The sequence below is a fragment of the Pseudorasbora parva genome, chromosome 9 (genome assembly GCF_024679245.1).
Source record: "Pseudorasbora parva isolate DD20220531a chromosome 9, ASM2467924v1, whole genome shotgun sequence".
Lineage (NCBI taxonomy): Eukaryota > Metazoa > Chordata > Actinopteri > Cypriniformes > Gobionidae > Pseudorasbora > Pseudorasbora parva.
The window spans coordinates 4516877-4534506 of NC_090180.1; the positions used below are offsets into that span (position 1 = coordinate 4516877).

Sequence of the window (17630 nt, forward strand, 5' to 3'; positions counted from 1 at the left end):
GAAAGCCAAGCTGTTATGTGAACATTTCTTAATTCTGTACATCTGAACTCATCTAACCATCTTTTTTTTACTCTTATCACTTTTTCCTTTGATTTCCTTCCCCCCTCGCTGACTCTCTCTGTTCTTTATCTAAGGGCAGCAGGCCAGGCACACGTGTCCCAGCGATCTGAAGAAGGCCAGTTCAGTGGAAACTAGCGAGCAAACACTCTGAAAAGGACACGCGCTCACTCAATGTCAGCAAATATTTCGTCACAACTTCAAAGCGAATTGACAGTGCTTTGGGACTGGGCTCCTCCGGTTGGGCTTTAATAGAGCAGGTGGAGTACTATTAGAACAGTTTGTGATGATGGCAGGCCGTATATTCTGATCTCTTTTACTAATAGTGATGTACTGACTTTGTGTTGTTTCATAAGGCCAATGTGGAGGCAGACCATGATGTAACGCTGTGATGCTGTTCTAATGGCTCAGAGAAATGGACTAATGAGGGCCCTGAGGTGACTGTGATGCATTGATAAAGTGTAATTAGAAAGATGGATTGTCACTTAAGCATTTATAGCTGCTGTTCAGCTCTTTCTGTTCCCGAAGTGTTCTGAAATCAGGTTCACAGATATAATAAATATAGTGAATGGTGAAATATTGAGGTGTTCCCCCAAAGGGCTCGGTTAATAGAGAAGAGTTTGTATGCGTTATTTGTCTTGCTGTACGTTAAGTTCTGACATATTGTCTTTTAAACAAAGACTTTAAAATCACAGTATATATGTAAAGACGGAGATGTTCTAAATCAGTCGCTCGATGTTTGCAGTAGTAGCAGTTTTCAGCCACTGCTCATTCAACCTGAAGAAATGCTGGTTGCACTTTATTTTTAATATTAATATATTTTATTTTTATTATTTTTATGTTGAAAAACAACAGCAATAGTAGCAGGTAACCGTACTGTTTATTAAACCTGAAGAGATGTTAGTTGCACTTTATTTTTTATATTAATATTGTAATATTTTATGTTGAAAAACAAGGAGATGTAACAGTAGTAGTATGTTGGTTGCACTTACTGTACTTTAATTGGAAATGAGAGCAGAAAAGGTTAACTTCCTGTCAATTCAACCTAAACTGTTGGTTGCACTTTATTCAAATAAAATGTGAACACATTTGCCATTAATTGTTTACTTGTTTGTATATGTCCGTAATTAATTGATACCTGATTCCCTTAAAGGGGGGGTGAAATGCTGTTTCATGCATACTGAGCTTGTTACACCTTTAAAGACTTGGATTCCCATCCTAAACATAGACAAAGTTTCAAAAACTAATGTTGGACGTTTGATGGAGTATTTCTGTGTTAAAAATACTCCTTCCGGTTTCTCACAAGTTTCGGCGAGTTTTTTTCGAGTATGGGTCGACTTGACGTTAAATAGAGCGGAAGGTCCTTGTATGGGCCGTACGGGCTCTTCTCCCGGAAGGGTGCGCGCGCGCGTGACTAGAGCGAGAGAGAGGAAATGCACGCTGTAAACAGTCTCTCAGGTGCAGATCCAGTCGTCCGTGAACACTTATGTCGCGCCGCGCTCCACTTTATTCCTATGGGTGACGTCGAGCGACTTCAACGCTTCAGCACAGCATTCCGGGAAGGCAGCGCTGCATTTGAACCGATTTGAACGCAGAAATGACGGGAAGCTTCAAGGCATCGCTTCAGTCGCGTCGCAAAGTGGATTTCCACGGTCACTGCTGTCACAGGACTTCACCAAATCATACCAAAGAAGTGTGTTTTTGACAGAGCGGTCCTGCTTTGGAAGATGCCGGTGAGTAAATCAACTTCAAATGTCTCTGCTATTGGCTACCGTCGCATGAGTAAACATCAGTAAACGATACGATCGCGTGCTTCGTCATTCAAATGCGCTAACGGTTACTCCATTGTTGTTCTGTATAACGTTACACTATTCTGACTCTGACGTGCAAAACCGTTTTGCTTGCTACCTCTAAGGTCTAGTCACATACAATAGTCCATAAACCGAATCATGTCCTCATAAACTGCACACAAAGGCCCCTAAATACAGTACATACCACAGAGACGGACATCCTGATGTTGCCGTTTCTCCTGTTCAATTTATTTCAGCCTCAGATTTGATTGTGGATCATTATCTGTATTAGCTGAGATAGATGGGTTTCTCCACGCTTGAGGACGTCACCGCTTTGCTCGCTTGTGATTCTTTAGCTCCGCCCACACGATACGCCTCCAGGCGCTCGGTTTTTTCCGGAAAGACTCAGTACAGCCCATATTTCTTTTATAAATATGATAAAACTAAAGACTTTTCGGAGATATGAAGGATGCAATACTACTCTATAGGTACTCAAGATTGACATGAGATTGACTGAAACTGAGTGTTTCACCCCCCCTTTAAAAGAAACAACAGGAATCTAAGAAACTTCACCTGCACGTATTTATTTCAGTCACACTGATTAAAAGTTTTGGCTAAAAAGTAAATAAATCGATTTCAAGTCACTGAATCGTTTCGGATCGTGTCGTTCTGAATGAACCAATATCGTCCTTGAATCGTATCGACAACCTCAAATCGTGATACGAAACGAATCGTTGTTAAAACGAATAATTAGACCCCTAATATATATTATAATGTATGCTTATGAGAGAACAGTCTCAGTTTAGAGAGAAATTATATTTATGGATTGTAAATCCATAAATCCTGTTGCCGTTGTAACAAATATTTTAATTAAATATTATATATACTACCATTTGAAAATTCAGCTTTTCATCACAGGAATTACATTTTTAAATATATTTAAAAGAGAATTGTTATTTTTAAATTGTAATATTGAGCTATATATTACTGTTTTTACTGTTTGTTTTTTTAAGCGTAAAAGACTTCGGTTGCACATTATTTTACAGTACGTGTACTTACAGTGAACTTAAGTTCTGGGTAATAAAAGGTAAGGGTTAAGGTTAGGTTCAGGGTTAGTACCTAGTTATTACCCAGTTATTGCAATTACTGTAGTCAGTACATAGTATGTCGATGGGGAATAGGAATGTAAAATAAAATGCTGTAGACTTTTCAAACAATATTATACAATTTTTTGTCTGAATACTCTATTCTGATTGGCTGGAAGGTGTGCATTTAAACAGTTTAATGCACTGGTACAGTAGTTCCAAGTCAGCTTAATCAACATCCTATATTAATGCACTGCTTTCATTGAAACACACACACACACACACACACACACACACACGTCACTCGCACACAGACATCACTCGCACACACACATCACTCGCACACAGACATCACTCGCACACACACATCACTCGAACACAGAGGTCGTGTCTGTGTCTGATTTGAAGCAGGTAGATTGCCAGTCTTAACTGACTCATCTTTTGTTTTTACCCTTCCTGTCAAATATTGCACTGCAAACATCACCAGCTTTAAGTTGTCACTGCTGGCAGATGAGCATGCTCTTAGCAGGATAATCCACAGCTGCCTGTGCATTAATGATTTGAATGCTTCATGTCGGGTACTTCTTGGCCTCCACGTTGTGCATTAAAATCGTTTGCACACTGGATTATCCCTTACTTAAAAAATCTTACAGACCCCAAACTTGTAAACAATAGTGCATTTAGTACAAGATGGGGAGTGTGAGCAGTACATTGCAAAATGTTGGCAATCCATAATCAAGATTTCGCTGAATAGGGTTCATCACGGGGTTAACAGGGAGCCGGCAGAGTCATGACTTTGTCCTTTTTTTTCACTCTTGGCAGCCTTGATCCCTCTGGATTGCTTGACATTGCATCATTTATCTGTTCCCGTGTGTTTAGTGTAGTGAATGTGCGTCAGAGTGAGGGAGGACAAGGAAATCCCCTTCTGCCACGTGGGATAAGAACAAAGACTCACTTTGGTCCAAACTTTCTCTCTTTTGCCTCGCAGCGCGAGAGGTCCCACTACGCTCGACTGCCGGCTTTTACGCTCCATCTTCTCTCACTTCACATCCTCCCATGGAGAGTGGCTCACTTTGTTTCCTCAAAGATGAATGTCTCTTTGAACCGCTTGTGGCATTTGAGTGAGCTGTATTATTATTACAGGTTTCAGCCCTGTGGTGATTCATTCAATGGGAACGATGGAGGAATGTGCTTCATCACAGAGCATATACACTGGTCAGATTTTCCTCTGCACACAACATTCCTTTATGAGACTAACAAGAGTATATAAATGATGTCTGTGTCAGGGATTTGAGCAGAAAGTCTTAAAATCAATGTTATGGCATTAAATTACGGCCCCGTGATTTCTGTGATGCAAAAACCATGGACGGAACCGCAGAATCCATTCATAAAAATCGAATAAAGTTGAAAGACATACATATTCGATAAAAAAATTGAATGGATTATTTTGTATTTTTTTGTTAAATGTTTAATAAATTGCTGTTGAATTGTCTGTTTCATGATTTCAATTAACTAGACATGCTTTTTGGTTGCTTTTAAAATTTAAACAATAAAGAAAATATTAATAAAATAATTTCATAAGGCCCTAAATTTAATTGCAAATTTAAATCACATGAACTGCACAGCATTTTTATCTAGGATTTTAGTTTTCTAGTACAAGCATCTAAACCTTCAAATCCAGATGCATTTACTTGAGATCCAAAATGAAGAGATTGTCTTGTTTTCTGAGAAATAAAACTCAGAGAACAAAATTAAAGGAGTTTATGCTTAAACAAATATCTGTAAATGGGTATGAAAATAACTTGCATTTGAATTAAGTTGATTTCTATAAACCCAATGGCAGATATTTGTTCCTATTATTATAAATAATTTAAGCTATTTATTTGTCAAAAAAAGGTTTGGAGATATTTTGGGAATTGTATTTTCTCATTTTGAAGTGTCGCTAATACAACTGTGCTTCCAAGACATTTACATTTAGAGAACATATTGACATGTTCCTTAAATTTTCTTTAAATTCTCATAAAAAGGTCTTAATTAACCTTCAGTAAACCTGCAGAAACCCTGTCTATATTCGGATTCTCAATTCATTCTGTCCAGACATCATCTCTTAGTTTCACTTTCACAGTCTCTCCGCCACCTTTGTCTTTTCATACAGAGGTTTGTATGAATAATATATGCCGTCTTTAAGGTGACCTTGGTTAATTATTGATCGGGCCAGATGATTACAGCCCTGACCTCTGTATGTTCTCGTCTCGCGCCTGGCTCGGTTTTCATGTCCTCTCTCTTTCTTTTAGTATTCCTGGAGACGCTCATAAGATGAATTACTGTCTATTATTATTGCTGGGGGAGTGTTGGCGCCTTTACAGGGACGTGCAATTTAAAAATTACAAATGTAACCACCACAACAGTGTTTCGTTTGTTTTAATGAAATATGTAGGGGGTAATGTACAGTCAGATGGTCATTATCAGTAAATAAACCCTGACGGGTGATCAGGTGGAGCCCTGTAGGGGTTTATTTTGTCACAGAGACCGGCTGACTCTAAATGTCCTGCTTATTGCATTGCTACTTGTCAAATAAATACATGGACTTGAAATATTGTTGAGTTTTTATTATGTTATTATGTGAGACCATGGGGTGGTCATACAGTTAAGCTATTATTCAAACATATTTGACCACTGAATATTACAATCCGGCACTGTAAAGCAGGATTCGTTTTTAGGTCATGCCAGGACGTATTTTGTATCAGACATGCAGACTGATGATCTGGTTAATGTCTCTATATCGAATGAAGAGGATGGGAGGAACGTCACCTTGACCTTTTCGAGGCATTCCCTCATCACCATAGCCCTTTGGCCTAAATGCTTTCATAAGCTCTCATTAAATTAACCCTTAATGTGTTATAGTGTGCTGACTCAACACCGGTTCGACTATTCTGGCCCTGGCTGACCCAAGCGGAGGTTAAGTCAGGTCAGGAACGAGGCACCTGTCACTTGTATATAGTTTGCAAGAGAATGATGAGTGTGGCTGTAATGGCTAACCCCTGATGTAGACCGGTACAGATTTAGCTCTGATGATGAGCATGTAATGACTTCATGATTTACAATAGCAGTTTGCCTAGTGTTGTATTACATTAGGTTGCTTGTTTGGGCTTTGCCGGCCTGTAAAGTTCACACAGTGGTCAAACTGCAGCACCTCAACCCCAGTTAAAGCACTTGTCACTGAAGTTACAGCAGCAGAGGGAAGTTTTTACATCTCTCAGTGCACAGAATGTGCTGACAGTCTGAGGCTCCTGCTGACTCGGCCAATCGCTGTCCTCTTCCCCTCGCTCCATGATGTCCGTCTCGGTCAGAGAAACGCACAGAAAGTCAGGCACAGAGCAGTCAACACATTTTTTTCTTGTGTAAATGTTTTTTGTTCTGAATATTTTTATAATTGAAAAAAATTACATTTAGACTTTATATATTTTATGCTAGTCTAAAATAATATTTTTAAAACATATATACACTCTAAAAAATTCTGGGTAAAAAAACAACTCAATGTTGGGTCAAATATGGACTAACCCAGCAATTGGGTTGTCTTATGCAAATATTTAACCCAACCGCAGGATTAAAACAACCCAATTGCTGGGTCCCTATTAGTTCCTATTTGACCCAACATTGGGTTAAAGCAACCCCAAAAAATGTTGTGTGTGTGTGTGTATGTATATATATATATATGAATATATATATATGAATATATATATATATATATATATATATATATATATATATATATATATATATACACATATATATATATATATATATATATATACACATATATATATATATATATGTGTGTGTGTGTATATATATACATATATATATACACACACACATATATATATACACACACACATATATATATATATACATACACACACACACACACACACACACATATATTTATATATTTATGGTGTGTGTGTGTATAAATATATACATATATATATATATATATATATATATATATATATATATATATATATATATATACACACACACACTCAAAACAATTCTTCATTTTTTAGAGTGTATTTTCTATAATTCTAACTGTATTATTGTTATGTTTTATATTATTTTATTATATTTTAATATATATATTTAAAACAAAAGATTAGAATTTCGAAATTAAATAACATCTGTGGTGTGTTAGTGTGTTTTCTGTAGCTCAGTTATTAAAACATGATGCAGGCTCTTGGGTTCAATTCACACTTTAGAAACTGATCCAATGAATGGCTTGATTTCAGATTCAAGTCAGTGTGTCTGACAAATGAGTTCATGTAAATGTACGTTGTGTGTTGGTGATGTTAGAGAAAGAACAGGATCAAAGTGTTTTCACTAAAAAAAAAATGGATTAATCGGATCCCTGACATTCATCACCATTTAATACGTGTAGATCTGAATGTATTGATTCCATACAAAGTAGATGTTCAGTTGATGACTTTCTGATTTAGGTTTTCCATCCAGCTGTTTCATACAATCTCAAGAAAACACGTTCGAGATCAATACCAGTTTAACAGGTCATCGTTTGATCGTTTTCTGCTGGTTGAGGTTTTTTGTATAATCATCAACACAGAGCAACAACTAATAGGTTGTGATTTTTCAAAAACGAAAGGTTACTTTACTTCTCTTTCTTGTGTAGAGTGCAAAGCGTTGAATTGCTCTTGAGGCTTTTGCTAACTGAATACTGATATGTTAAACATAGAGGTCATTCAGTCATTTATATTCAATTCAGCAGTGGCCTTTTGCGGAAGAAGAAAACCGATCGATAGCTGTGTAAACCCACAGAACCCATGCTGCGTGTTTCAGGAAGAAAAAGGACATGTCTTATGGAGGTCTTTAGGACACAATGAGGTGAGTTGTTGTCAGATGGGCTCTTACATCCCCATGAGGACAGTAAGGAGGATTTATTAGCCCAGCTTCGAGTACAGCAGTACGCTAACTGGTTCACTCTTCTGAAGGTCATTTTATTCCTCCAGCCCTTAGGTTTGTGTGCGGATCAGCTAAATAAAAATGCAGCGTGGCCAGCGCTGTCAAATCAGCCTAGTTCCTCCTTTATATTAACCTGTTTGCCTGGAAAAAACACTGGAAAAATCCAAAACGACTGGTCACTTGGTGATATAAATCCACTGAGACTTAACACTCCAGTTTCTAAGCCCCTTTGGCCCCCAAAGCCCATCATTTATCTAACCCGTCTGGGAGGATGTGGAGCACCTGAGCCAGATAGTCAGGATGTGATGGATCACCGTACCTTCTGCCTCAGCTGTTTCCTGCTGATCCTATCCCTAATTCTTCCCCCACCTCTGTTTTCTTTTATCTTACCAGTGTCCCCATCTCTTCCTATCTCTCCATCTCTGTGGTATTTCTACACCCAGCTGGGACTAGCTCCTCCATCAAGCCCAATTGTCTCTGCGAGCTGACAGTTCCCTCCACACACCCGCAGTTGACCTGCTCTTTATTTGTGTTGCCTAAAATAGTTTGGCTGTCAGTGTATCTGTGCCACCGTAGCCCATTAACTTCATCAAAGTCACTTGTAATGTCTCGAGTCTTTTTCCAGACATTTTTCTGCATGAACACGTTTGATGCTTCTCTGATGTCTATACCATCCTTCGTTTCTCTGGACAACTAAAAATACCTTTTTATCTCACAGGTAAAATAATGAACTGATGTTGTTAACATCACATAATTCATTAAATATACAGATATTTTTATACATGAAAGCATTTTGTCATATGTTTAAACCCATATAACCAGAAATCTTTTAAGTTTTGGAACATTTCGATTTCTCTTTTTATTTAAGCACTGATGTTTCTATATATACAGTGCCTTGCTAACATATTCATTCCCCTTAGTTCTTTCATTGCTTGCCATGTTTTTTTTGGCAGTGACATACATTTAGTTTTGTTTTCACGTTCCTATGGTGTACTGGAAAACAATGCAAATTATTTCATACACTGAAAAGCAAGATTTTTTAAAGTAAATTTCACATATGGAATTGAGCAAAATCTACTTTGAACATACTGTAGATATTGTGTAGAAAACATATCCACATAAGAAGTAATGTCTGAACACTGAGACCTCAATACTTGGTACACAATAGCATTCGCTGGATCATTTTTGAGCATGATTCTCGTTTTGAGTTGAAAATTAACTCCAGGTGTCTCAAAACAGCAAATACCCAAACCTTACAACAAAAGCAATGATGCAGTGGAAATATACAGCTAGAAAACAGTGAAAAGTGCAACCTTATTAATTGTGCATGATAAGAAAAGTTGAGTAGTTTTTTTTATAACTTTGATATTTACACTTTAATTTCTACAAGATTAAATGCAGTACTACTTTTTGAATTCTAGCCTGAACTTACTTATTCAGGTAGAAGTTACAGTCACGTTTACTTCAATCATTGTTATCTGTGTACAATTTAAAGGATTTTATTGGCAAAAACATTCAGTACGCAAAGAGTCAATGCTTCGCTCTGCCATGCTGGATATCGGCTTTGAGCCAAATCCCGACTGATGGCGATCCATCCTAAAAAAATATTTTTGCCCACTTATTTTTTTTTTTTTTTTGAAGATTGAACACGTTCTCTGTGGGATAAAGATCCGAGGAGTTGTACTGGTCGATGTAATTGATAATTAAATTTTCAATGTAATGATCTCTGAGTCACTTCACTATCCCTCTTGCCTTGTGACACGGTGCTCCATCATGCTGGAATAATGCACAGATCATCACAATAGCCATCAATTGCTCCTGGATCGTTGGGAGACGTTGCATCTTTCATCTTTTCTTTTGGGCAGTCAGTTTTCCGGATGTCCCAAACAGGTTTAATCAGAGAAAATAACTACTACTACTTCCTGCAGAATTTCAGTTATTGATGTTTTTCTTGTAGAGAAGTGACTTTGATGCCCTTCTTGACATCTGGCCGTTGTCCAAAGTCTTGGTCTCCCTGTGCTGTAGATGCACTCGCACCAGCAAGAACACAATGGAAGCACTTTCTTCCTCCTTTCATAGCAATCAGTGTGTTCTTATAATACAGTCGGAGTGATACGGACTTGAACTCAATCACACTTTGCTGTGTGCTGATGATATTATTGGTAAAATTACATTAGCTGGTCTTTTTTTGTGCCAGGGCCACACTCACACACAAAAACTGTGATTATATGGCTCTATGAACAATGTGAATCAACACAACAACAACTGATGGATGGATGGAGTAGATTTTTTTGTGATGCCTTGTGGTAGTTTGAATGGAAGAGTTGGTTTTGCTATTTGTTGATGTATAAAAAGAAGCATAAATGAAAAGCTCAGCATCGGCAAACAGAGATATAGCATCTAATAAACTAATCTAAACATTATTTTCCACACCCCATCGCTAAACCATGATTCCTCCTGATGGCTTTTGACTTTTTTTCAGCCTCATTCGGAGAGATTTTAACACTTGGCGCGTTTTCAATTAGTAACATTTCAATTAGCACACTGAATAAAATCAGTAAAACTGTGTATTAGCATCTGGGATGGACCTAAATGAATGTTCTTTGCCAATTCGCGGCACATGATTGGGTTTTAAATAACGGTTAGATTTACGAACAGCCAGCACAAACCCTGTTTTAACGTTAAAAAACTACTGTCAGGAGTTACTAAAGAAAAATTAGCGCTGTAAAAAGTATTTAAATTAATCACGCAAGGTGATTTACTAAGGTTTGCGCTAGTCAATTTACTGGTATTTTTGTGCCATTATTTACCACCCCAACAAAGATTTGTGCTTCTCTTGGTAGATTGTGTTGGTCATTAAAAGAAAAAGATCCGGCTGTGTGTGTTCTTTAATTTGCACCTCGCAGTAGATCCCACGCAGAGCTTTCCACTCCCATCAGCGCTTTTATAAGATTGCGCTCTCACACTAATTTGCCCTTTTTGGTAATTCTGGCCCTAGGTGTTTTAGGCCCTGATGATTGGAAAAGGATGAAAGATATGCAAAACTGGGGGCGTAAAGCACTCCTGTTTTTAACATTTTTACATGAGCTGTCAGCAATCTCATAAACACTCTTTACTTATGGCAGTTGGACTGATAAATGCAGTTCAGCTGATAAAAATCTGCTGTTCCTTGTGCATCAAAAAACCCTCTATTTCCATTCAGATGAAGAACTGGCCCACTTAGAAAGACGGTATTTCTCCGTTTCTAAAGCTGTCCTGTTCACAGCCACTAAGCAGGTGCGCGTCAGCTGGACTTGCCCCGATCTGCAGCCAAGGCAAGGATAACAAATGGCTTGGGGGCAGTTGGAAAGAGAGAGTGAGAGAGAGAGAGGGAAAATAAGGAAGAAGTAAAACAAGAAAGCGGCACAATTCTTGCCCAAAAGGCGCTCATTAGGAGAGGCATGTGAGGGAGTCAGCTGCTGGGGTGATAAAGGCAGCTGGAGGGATCCAGGAAAAAGCAGCACAGAGAGGCCTGTGTGGGACTGGACTCCAGCCAAACCCAGAGGCCCTCGCTCGCATTATATAACCCTACAGTGGAAAGAAAACACAGCAACAGTACAGCTACACGATATATGACCAGGAAAAGGGTATGCTTTGAATTATAAACAGCCCATTTAGTGAAAGGGGCAAAAGTGCTTTTTGCCCCAAGAAAGTTGTAAAACAAAGACAAGAATGGCTTTGATTATCGTGGCCTGTGATGTTGTCCTGAATGAGATCTTTCCATACACTGGAAAAATGCTGGGTTAAAAACAACCCAAGTTGGGTTGAAAATGGACTACCCCACCATTTGGGTTGTTTTAACCCCGCAATTTGTTTTAACACAGCGGTTGGGTTAAATATTGCTTAAGACAACCCAATTGCTGGGTTAGTCCATTTTCAACCCAACTTGGGTTGTTTTTAACCCAGCATTTTTTAGAGTGTATAGTGAATGTTTTAAGCATCATTTCTTATTGAACGGGGTTCAAATAATATTCAACAAAGATGCAAATCTTCAAATTATTAAAAATCCTTTATTAAACTGGCTAATTAATGGTAGAAAATATTAATTAAAAGACATTAGAGGTGAAAAACCACCATGTGTAGCGCCCCTAAAACAGCCTTCTTCAGGAGGTGTTTAGCAGACAAACTGTTTCCCCTTCTTTGTGTTCTAATTTTAAATATTGTTCTTATTCTAACATAATGAACACAAATGTTCATACTCTGACGTAGTAGTTTCCCTTCGATTACTGCTCCTCTTGCCTTGAATTTGACAGTAAAGGATACTGTTGCTTCACTCTGGCCTTGATGGTGAGTTTAGCGACAGCGGAGCGAGGTTAAATAGTTTCCTGCATACCAGGGTTTTGCAACGTTTGAGAATGTGTAAACATTTGAATTGAGAACGCCTTTAAAAAAATCCAATTCAGGTTTTGGATTTGAAGTGAGAAAGTTAGGATATGTTAAATAATATGAATGAGTTGCTTTGCCTGTTTTTGATGTGCAGGAATGCCTCCTGCCATTTTAAGCCATTTAGTAAATAGATGCTATTTGGATGCTTTTGATTGGTTCTCGTTTGAATTTTCAGAGCACCACGCCTGCCAATCAATCCACATTGTTGCTGAAAGATTTAGGCTATAACCTTTCTGAGAGTCGCCACCATGGCAGGTGATAAAGGCATTTTAGTGCTGGAAATTAGAAAAGTGATCAAAAAGTGTTCAGATGTAATCAGTTACATTACTTTAATAAAGTAATTGAAATGGTTACACTACTTATTACATTTTAAATAGGGTAACTTGTAATCTGTAACCTATTACATTTCCAGAGTAATCTTCCCATCACTGGCCATGATGGATGGATGGATGGATGGATGGGATGATATGCAGACAGACAGACAGACAGACAGATAGATAGATAGATAGATAGATAGATAGATAGATAGATAGACAGACAGACAGACAGACAGACAGACAGACAGATAGATAGATAGATAGATAGATAGATAGATAGATAGAGACAGACAGGCCGATAGATAGATAGACGGACGGATAGACAGACAGACAGGCCGATAGATAGATAGACGGACGGATAGACAGACAGACAGGCCGATAGATAGACGGACAGATAGATAGATAGATAGATAGATAGATAGATAGATAGATAGATAGATAGATAGATAGATAGATAGATAGATAGATAGATAGATAGATAGATAGATAGATAGATAGATAGATAGAGACAGACAGGCCGATAGATAGATAGATAGATAGATAGACAGACAGACAGGCCGATAGACAGACAGACAGACAGGCCAATAGACAGATAAACAGACAGACAGGCCGATAGACAGACAGACAGGTCTCATAGACTAGTCTTACACAGTTCATTTCCTTGCATCAGTTGCTCAACAGCCTTTTGAACTCATCCCTTCACAATAGACCTTATAGCTCTCAATAAACACTGAGCATTTGGGGAAAAAGGAGGGATTTGCATGCAAATTTAAGGTGACATTTCTGCTGAGCACATTCAGCCAGCCGTAGAATGACAAAAGCAGGATTAGCACCAACCCCCACGTCACATCTCGCTCTGTCAGAATGCTGCGCTCATCAGTTATCCAACACCAATCCATGGGCATGCCCAGGCTCGTCCCACCCCAAAGCGGACTCTAGTATGGGGAAAAAACCTTACTTTGGGTCCCATGAGATGAAATTCTAAATGGAATGTTATATTCAGTCACACGTGAGAGGCATTCAAATTCTACACACTCTCCCTGTCTTTCATCTCTGAAATGGTTCGCCGCAGATTGATGTGGAATTGCCTTTGAGAGCTTTTTGAGGCAGTGGCGACATAGGCTACACTCTAAAAAATGGGTAAAAACAACCCAATGTTGAGTCAAATATATGGACTAACCCAGCAATTGGGTCGTTTTAACCCAGCAATTGGGTTGTTTTAACCCAGCGATTAGGTTGTCTTAAGCAAATATTTAACTCAACCGCAGGGATAAAACAACCCAATCACTGGGTTAAAACAACTCAATTGCTGGGTTAGTCCGTATTTGACCAAACATTGGGTTAAAACTACCCAGCATTTTTTTATAGTGTACCTATTTTGTTTATTAGCTTTTACCTTGAATATTTGTTTTTCCAGCCGTTCAGCTGTAAACATCATGCAGTAAAATCAAATGCATTCCCTTCCAGTATTTTGTATTTATTTTTTTGGGGAGGTGAATTTACTTAGTATGGATTTGTCTCCTGAAGCTGCAGCCCTGTGATTATCTGGGCTGGCTTGTCATCAATCAAACATCAGCACACAGACACCAGTGACAGATAAAATCTCTCCCTTCCCTGTGGAGCTGAGACAGGCCTTCTCTACCGGAGGCAACACAGCGGAGGCTTTCGGATCAGTATTAGCACATTTCTCCTGATTTTCTCTCAGGTTATTTTTGGGAAATATCTTTTTTGCACACTGCCACAAACACTGGCTTTCAAGACCTAGGTGGTGTCTCTTTAAGTTAGCATGTGTTAGTTTTTTGGCACTGCATAAAAGATTTAGTTGTTTCAAAATGAGCGTTTATCTGCATAGGAGTGAACATGGCAACTAACTGGGGATTTGATCAATAAAAAGTAATAATTTCGTCACTCATTGTGGCTTGGCTACATTTGTGGCAATAGCCAACAATACATTGTATGGGTCAAAATGATCATTTTTTCTTTTATGCCATAAAATCATTAGGATATTAAGTATAGCTCATGCTCCATGAAGATATTTAGTAAATTTCCTACCGTAAATATACAGCTCTGGAAAAAACTGAGACTTTAATTATTAGTTTTTCTGGTTTTACTATTTATAGGTGTTTGGGTAAAATAAACATTTTTGTTGTAGTCTATAAACCACTGAAAACATTTTTCCCAAATTTCAAATAAAAATATTGTAATTTAGAGCATTTATTTGCCGAAAGCAACTAGTCAAAATAACAAAAAAGATGCCGTGTTGTCCGACCTCGAATAATGGAAAGTTCATATTCATTTTTAAACAATACAATACTAATGTTTTAACTTAGGAAGACTTCAGAAAGCAATATTTGGTGGAATAACCCTGATTTTGAATCACAGCTTTCATGCGTTTGGCCTGCTCTCCACCAGTCTTTCACATTAATGTTGGGTGGCTTTATACCCCTCCTGGTGCAAAAATCAAGAAGCTCGGCTTTGTTTGATGGCTTGTGACCATCCATCTTCCTCTTGATCACATTCCAGAGGTGTTCAATGGGGTTCAGGTCTGGAGATTGGGCTGGCCATGACTGGGTCTTGATCTTTTGGTCCTCCATCCACACCTTGATTGATCTGACTGTGGCATGAAGCATTGTCCTGCTGGAAAAAACAATCCTCAGAGTTGAGGAACATTGTCAGAGCAGAAGGAAGCAAGTTTTCTCCCAGGACAACCTTGTACGTGGTTTAATTCGTGCGTCTTTCACAAAGACAAATCTGCCCGAATCCAGCCTTGCTGAAGCACCCCCAGATCATCACCGATCCTCCACCAAATTTCACAGTGGGTGCGAGACATTGTAGCTTGTAGGCCTCTCCAAGCCTCCGTCTAACCATTAGAAGACCAGGTGTTGGACAAAGCTGAAAATTGGATTCATCAGAGAAGATGACCTGACTCCAGTCCTCTACAGTCCAATCCTCATGGTCTCTTACAAACCTTAGCCTGGCTCTTCTTTGCTTCTCAGTACTGAAGGGTTTTTTTTTCTAGCTTTGCACGACTTCAGCCCTGTTTCGAACCGTCCTCGCTATGCACTTCACCCTAGCTGCCTTTTGTCATTCTTTTTGTAGGTCACTTGATGTCATCCTATGGTTGTTGAGTGACATTTGAATGAGTTGGCGTTCATTCCAGTCAGTGGAGAGTCGTTTTCGCCCTCTGCCAGGATGTAGCTTTGTTGTCCCCAATGTCTGCTGCTTGACCTTGTTCTTGTGAACCGCTGCCTTTGAAATTTTAAAGATTGAAGCAACCCGACGCTCACTGTATCCCTCTGTCAGTAAAGCCAGATTTGAACCCTTTCTTTTCCTCACTCAAAACGTAACTTTCAAATTTTTTGGCATGGTCAATAGTTATTTTTTTAAAATTCCAATTACTTTTGAGGTACTACTCGACCTGTTTTTGCCATCCAGCTGGTCCTACTGCAAGAGGATAGTGATGACCACAGAAGTAAAAAAAAAAAAACCTTTTACCTAAAAAAAACCTTTAAATAAGATTTGGTTCAGGAGACAGTTGCTGTCTTCAAAAATAGTATAGTCCCTTGTTCTGTTCCTGAACGAATTTGTGTTTTTGAGCAAATCGCTACTGCAATTGATTCACGGTGTAGAAATATAATTTCATAATAATTCATTACATTTATATGGCGCTTTTCTAGACACCCAAAGCGCTTTACATATAGAAGGGGGAATCTCCTCAGCCACCACCAATATAACCTGCTGAATGAGTGCGTTCAGTAGAATGGGGTGTGCCTGTGTTGGAATTCAACAGACATTGGAATGGAAAGGCTTCCATACTTGTAGAGATGCTGATTTAAAGGGTTAGTTCACCCAAAAATGAAATTGATGTCATTAACGACTCACCCTAATGTCGTTCCACACCCGTAAGACCTCCGTACATCTTCAGAACACAGTTTAAGATATTTTATATTTTAGTCCCAGGGCATAATGCAATGCACACTTTACTGTCCATGTCCAAGAAAGAGGATAAAAACATCATCACAGTAGTCCATATGAGACATCAGTGGGTTGATTAATGTCTTGAAGCATCGAAAATACATTTTGGTCCAAAAATATCAAAAACTACGATTTTATTCAGCATTGTCTTCTCCTTCATGTGCCTCCAAAAAGAATCAAACGGTTAATGAATCAGTGAATCGATCAATGATTCGGGTTGCCAGTGTCACGTGATTTCAGCAGTTTGACGCGAACCGATGTATTTGCGATGCTTGAAGAGACTCTAATTAACCCACTGATGTCTCATATGGACTACTCTGATGATGTTTTTATTCCCTTTCTGGACATCTGGACAGTAAAGTGTGCATTGACTGCATTATGCTCTGGGACTAAAATATAAAATATCTTAAACTGTGTGTGAAGATGAACGGAGGTCTTACGGGTGTGGAACGACATTAGGGCGAGGAGTTAATGACATAAATTTCATTTTTGGGTGAACTAACCCTTTAAGAAAAAATTGCAGTGGTCTTTTCATTTTTCCAGATGTATAAAAAAATATTTAATTATATGCATTGCTAATGACTTCATTTGGACAACTTTAAATGTGATTTTCTCAATATTAAGATGTTCTGCACCCTCAGATTCCAGATTTTCAAATAGTTGTGTCTTGGCCAAATATTGTCATATTCTAATAAACCATACATCAGGGAGAAGCTTATTTATTCAGCTTAGATGATGTATAAATCTCAGTCTCAAAATGGACCCTTATGGCTGTTTTGTGGTCCCGGGTAACATATATCATTCCAAACCTGTATGACTGACTTTTGTTTCGTTTAGTTTTGCCTTTTTTTTTATCCATACAGTGAAAGTCAATGGCTTCCAGTATTCTTTGGACTCAAAATACGTTGTTTATGCTCTACAAAATAAAGACAGTTTTGGAACGACATGAGGGAATTTTTGTTGAAATAGTTCTTCAGAATAATCTGCTCCATATTATACACGCATTA

General features: G+C 38.4%; 1 protein-coding gene and 1 long non-coding RNA gene across 7 annotated transcripts in view; one reads left to right on the forward strand and one right to left on the reverse strand.

Annotated features, from left to right (window-relative positions):
• si:dkey-154p10.3 (PX domain-containing protein 1) overlaps positions 1-17630 on the reverse strand; it is a 450183-nt gene that overhangs the window by 414033 nt on the left and 18520 nt on the right. The gene's annotated exons all lie outside the window — the stretch shown is intronic.
• LOC137089953 (uncharacterized) overlaps positions 1-17630 on the forward strand; it is a 120058-nt gene that overhangs the window by 80081 nt on the left and 22347 nt on the right. For 3 of the 6 annotated variants that reach the window (XR_010907803.1, XR_010907799.1, XR_010907804.1), the window contains one exon: positions 135-1150. This is a non-coding gene — a long non-coding RNA (uncharacterized lncRNA). Of the gene's footprint in view, positions 1-134; positions 1151-17630 lie in introns of those variants that run through there. The other 3 variants (XR_010907802.1, XR_010907800.1, XR_010907801.1) reach the window with 3 other exon arrangements.